At 41.3% G+C, this 5,659-nt stretch overlaps 1 long non-coding RNA gene across 1 annotated transcript in view; it reads left to right on the top strand.

The window, feature by feature from the left end:
- The first annotated feature begins 1,416 nt into the window (after positions 1-1,416).
- LOC135973668 (uncharacterized) overlaps positions 1,417-5,659 on the top strand; it is a 19,679-nt gene continuing 15,436 nt past the window's right edge. Inside the window, exon 1 of the long non-coding RNA XR_010590617.1 lies at positions 1,417-1,969. This is a non-coding gene — a long non-coding RNA (uncharacterized LOC135973668). The remainder of the gene's footprint in view (positions 1,970-5,659) is intronic.

Raw genomic sequence — 5,659 nt, 5'->3', positions numbered from 1 at the left:
TACCCAGTGACAGCTGAATCTTGGACAAGAGAACTGCCTTCCTAGCTGTCTGGATTACTAAAGAACAGGAGAAGATCTCATTCTTATCTAGTGAATAAATCATCTGAGTCATAGGCAACTACTGAAAGAGAAGCTTTATTGCAAACAGACAAAGCTGTCACATAGGCACTTTGAATGTTTTTTCAACCCTCCTGCCTACAAAATGTTATTTATCTAATATGTATTTTTATTTTGTCTTCATTCTGCTTTATACACTTAGTTTTGAATAGGATTTCTAAAGAGTTTAAATTATTTCACTGTCCTCTAGTAGGACATGAACAATAATGAAGATAATAATTCCAGAGCTATTTCTGCTTTAGAATAAATTTGTTCAGGAAGCCATTTAAGAACAGACTTCAATAAAGGTGATGCCTTTAATTTCAAGTTAGTTTATTTTAAACGTGCATGATATTTAAGGTCGTATATTGGTTTTATAGTCATAAATGATTATATTATCCTAAATACTAATGAGGGTAAAAGAGTTATATGTACATATTGTTTTAAATTGCTTAATATGCAGTTTACTTGTCTGTTTGACTCACATTTTATTTTTTTATCAATGGTTGCCAATAACTTCAGCACATTCTAATGACTACAGTACAAAAATATATAATCTCTGACAACTTCCAATTTAAGGTTTTGGGTAATGGTTACAAATACATACATTTTGTATTTCTGAACACCTGTGTCTTCTTTCCTGTGTTTTAAAATTGACCAAGAAACTCTTGACTGTTAGACAAAAAAGTTCATTACCCTAGATTCTTCTGTTACTTTGAACCTGATTATGAACATTTCTCTTTCAAATATATGAAGGCTTGCTTCTCAAAGGAAAAATGTATAAGAAGAAATTGCTAAAACAGGCTTTTTTACAGTTTGATTATTATTAAGAGAATACTAGCATCTAATGTGATACATGTTACATGAGTAATCTCTTAAATGGGATTGCCTAGTGAAGCAGTCACAAAAAAGGGCAAACAAATACAAAATTGTTATCTTTGAGAAAAACAGTTACCTGTATTACAGTATTATTGATTTCCAACCTGCAAGTGAAAATAAAACTCAGCTGAAAAAAATAAATGCAGTATTAACCTAGGTTTCAGAGTAACAGCCGTGTTAGTCTGTATCCGCAAAAAGAAGAACAGGAGTACTTGTGGCACCTTAGAGACTAACAAATTTATTAGAGCATAAGCTTTCGTGGACTACAGCCCACTTCTTCGGATGCATATAGAATGGAACATATATTGAGGAGATATATATACACACATACAGAGAGCATAAACAGGTGGGAGTTGTCTTACCAACTCTGAGAGGCCAATTAATTAAGAGAAAAAAAACTTTTGAAGTGATAATCAAGCTAGCCCAGTACAGACAGTTTGACAATAAGTGTGAAAATACTTACAAGGGGAGATAGAGTCAATGTTTGTAATGGCTCAGCCATTCCCAGTCCTTATTCAAACCGGAGTTGATTGTGTCTAGTTTGCATATCAATTCTAGCTCAGCAGTCTCTCGTTGGAGTCTGTTTTTGAAGTTTTTCTGTTGTAATATAGCCACCCGCAGGTCTGTCACTGAATGACCAGACAGGTTAAAGTGTTCTCCCACTGGTTTTTGACCTAGTACAATTTTGTTAACCTAGTACAATTTTCTTTGACCAGTGGGGAAAAAAAGCTTAAAACCAAGGAATTATACTTGCCTTTTTAAAATATATTTGAGAATGCAGACAGAGAAATAAAACATTAAAATTTGTAAAACCCCTAACAAAAGACTATCTGGTTGTAAGAATATGTGAGAACAATGTAGAATAAAAATCTTACCTGTGGCAATTAAAAATTTCTCTCCATTTATCTAGATTTGAAATTTTGCTGGATATCTATTTGTTGTAAGCTGTGTTCGCCATTGGATGCCTCCTTGTCCATCTGTACTCTGCACAAAAGTAAGGGATGCAAACATTAAAAATCAGAATATAAACTCCCTTGTATCTAAAAGAGAAATGACCCTCTTGACACATATGCCTAAATGAAGTGTCCTAGCTCATACTATCAGACCCCGATTAAACTTTTATTAGAGTGGGACATAGTCTGTTTTTTTCTGCTCACTGTATATATAGCATGAATGTTTAATCCAAGACACAGATTTATACAAAAACAAACTGCAATTACATATCTGTTTCAGAGAAATCTGAATAATTAACTTGATGGCACTAGGCTTGAGAAAGTGTAATCAAAGTGCATCCGAAGAAGTGGGCTGTAGTCCACGAAAGCTTATGCTCTAATAAATTTGTTAGTCTCTAAGGTGCCACAAGTACTCCTGTTCTTTTTGTAATCAAAGTGATTATTTTCATTTGGCACTGTAGGGAAGCCTACCTAAGGACCAAATCTTAATTCTATTCAAGCTGATGGCTAAATGCCCATTGACTACAAAGAGACCACGATTTGGACCTTAAGGAATGCTTGGTGCTGGAATACATTTCCCGAGGAACACATTTACTAAACAGATGTCTATAAACTCTGACACATTCAACACAGCGATGTTACTGTGGGAGACAAGCTAGTAAAAAAGATGAAATTTAAGCTGAAGACTGACACCCTGTCTTTGTCTGCCCCCCCACTTGTCAGTGTTTAGAGTTGGCTGTTGAAAGAGCAATGGTCATAGAGTGTCTCCACATCTGATAATTGTAGGCCTCTCCCACAGGAATGATTACTTTTTTCTTTTCTGCAGACTTCTGATATTAGTAGAATAGAATTGTTCTGCAATCCAGAATTGACCTCTGTTATCAGCCTATACTGAGGCTTATTTAAAGCATGCTGTAATGGTGCAGTTTATGTAAACAAGCTGCAGTAAGCCAAAATCCTTGTGCCTGACAAAAACTGGCCTCTATGCAGAGGTATCTAGAATCTCAAAAGTCAAGTTCAGAGACAAAAAATGGGTTGCATTTCCCCAACTTCGGAGAGTCCACAATCTTTGAATATCATGTAGCAGGGGAGAATGAGTATGACAGTGCAGAACTGTCCCACGGATACAACCAGAGAGCCACTTACACAAGGCCAATTTTGGTTCTCGGAGCCAAGTAAAAGAGTTTCATGTGGGGAAATGCCATTGGGAAGGTGGAAATTATAATCTTCAGTCCTGAGGAGGGGTCCTGCTTATGGGCCATGTTCTGGCCTCTTTACCCTATTCCGATGGCAAACCCCAACCACATCTCCCCACTGTGGAGTACTCCTAATGCAGAACAGCCTGGCACTGTCTCCTATGCAGTCTCTAGCATAGATGTGTGTCAAGAGGGCATGTGGCCAGAGTGCAACTCCTTGAAGCTGCTTTACATTTTACTGGGGGTTACTCTCCGATATTAGAGGGAGCAAAGATAGCTTAAAGTAATCTATGTTCCCTCCACCACCACTTGCCCTCGTCTACACCAACTGCAAAGTCGTGTCAGCATTGCATGTATTAGCTTGACCCTTCAAGGTCTTGTTCCGTCATGACTAGATTGTGTGGTGAAGACAAGCCCCAGACTCTGTCTGGGAGAGTAACTCTAAAACTGACCGAGGGATCAGGAGAGTTTTTCTTTCAGATCCACTGCTCCTGTCTCTGCCTCAGGTTTCCCCCCACTTCTCCCCTACAGAGGAGCCCCACCGTTCGATGGTACAAAGTAGGCCTCACATTCCCTGCCTGTCCCTGGTGCAGTGGAAGCAGGGCTGGCTCCAGGCACCAGCCTACCAAGCACGTGCTTGGGGTGGCACCTGGAGGGGGGCGGCGCTCCGGCCGGCCGGGGAGAGCAAGGCCGCCCTCCCCCGGCGCTCCGGCCAGCCGGGGAGAGCGGGGCCCCGGCCGGGCTCTCCACCCTCCTCCCGGCGCTCTGGCCGGTTGGGGAGAGGGGGCCCCGGCCGGGCTCTCCGCCCTCCTCCCGGCGCACCGGCCGGTCGGGGAGAGCGGGGCCACGGCCGGGCTCGGCGCCCTCCCCTGCCGTGCTCCCCTGGGGGGGGCGCGGCGGAAGGCTTTTTTTGCCTGGGACGGCAAAAAAGCCAGAGCCGGCCCTGAGTGGAAGTGGGGTGATTCTGCTGTGTTTTGGGCACTCTGTGGTAGGTAGAGAGCCATGTGATTTAGCTTTGTGAAAGCCAGGCAGCAGCATGAGCCGAATCCCTGACACTGACTAGTGCACACCCTTTCTCCTTAACCTTCCAAGTCTGCTATGCAGAATAAAAAATGAATAATTAATCAAAGAAGGTGAATAAATTACTTTAGCTTAAGGCATCAATAATAAGATCTGTGTAAATCTCAGCTGTTGACAGCACAAATCCTTCTAGGTGGTGGTTTGGCATTTCCTGTGCCCATAGCTGATTTTTCTCATACAAATTAATAGTGACTCCCCTGTTTTTCAGTTTTGATATATACAATGGGCCAGTCCCATGAGATGTATGTATTTGCACAACTCCTGTTGGACTCAGTGGGAGCCCCAACCACAATGGGCTTGTAAGACTGAGTACAATATGAGCAATTACCTAAAAGCCAGAAACAATGGGTCAATAATCACAGGGATGTTTAAATGTAGAGAGAGGCCACTGAAAGGGTGGGAATGCCCAGCCCTTAGAGCTAGTGAAAGGCACAAGAGCCATACATGGATAGCTCTCCTTTGCTGTTGATTCAAAGGGGTCTGTGAAGCAGACCCATGGCCATTCAGCAAAGGGAAGAGGATTCCCCTGCTTTGTGTCTTCCTCTGTCTTTGTACAGTGCTTAACGCAAGCAGGTCCTGATCCTGACTGGGGCTTCTAATTGCTACTGCAATACAAATAATAATTTATAGTAATCCCTGCCAGCCCCCCCAGAACGATCTGGGAGCAACATTGTGAGGAGATCCTTGCAAAGTTTTTCTCTCCCTTAACCCTTTCCTGGGGGGGTTTGGTCAGGAAGGGACAATCTAAGCTCATATCAGGTAAAGGAACAGAACGATCTTTTATCCTAACTCCTCCCTCCTAAAGGTTCTGAACATTTTAATATTCGTCTTTCTCTATAATCTGCACTATCGACCCTGGTCTTAATAAATAAATAAAAAGTGGATCTGCCCTAGAGACTGACTTTACCACTTCTAGGATGTGTTATAGGCCAGTTTATTTGTGTTATTGTTTTATTCAGTGTTTAAATGACCAATGAAATGTATCAAAATAATGTAAAAGAGATGTTGGTATGAAGAGGTTAACACTTAATCAACAGTTTCTATAACAAACATTTCTTGTTATTTTGTTTTTATGTATGCCCCCCTCTTACAGTTGCTCTTGGTTTGTAAGATAGCCTTCATCAAGGAACCGTAACAGTCAAGTGTAATGGCTTCTTATGTGCACTATAATGACTATTGTACTTTGATACCCTACAGCATTCCACCATATTGTACACACCCCTCTTTGTGACACATCAAAACTTGTCTGAGAGGCCGTGCTCAGTGGATGCAGGCATTTTTTAGACGACATACTGCACACACTGCCCATCATGAGACATTATAGAAGACTATTTTTAACAAAAGTTAAAGTAGAGACATCTAAGAAGAAGCTTTTCCCGCACCTGAAAGCTGATTCCTTTTGAAAAAGTTTAGGTTCTGAGGAATTAGCCGTTGTTACTGAACTCTCTCCATTAC

Source organism: Chrysemys picta, chromosome 9 (genome assembly GCF_011386835.1).
Source record: "Chrysemys picta bellii isolate R12L10 chromosome 9, ASM1138683v2, whole genome shotgun sequence".
NCBI classification, from domain to species: Eukaryota; Metazoa; Chordata; order Testudines; family Emydidae; genus Chrysemys; species Chrysemys picta.
The sequence above is the reverse complement of the archived record's forward strand: the minus strand, read 5'-3'. Positions and strand labels throughout refer to the sequence as shown.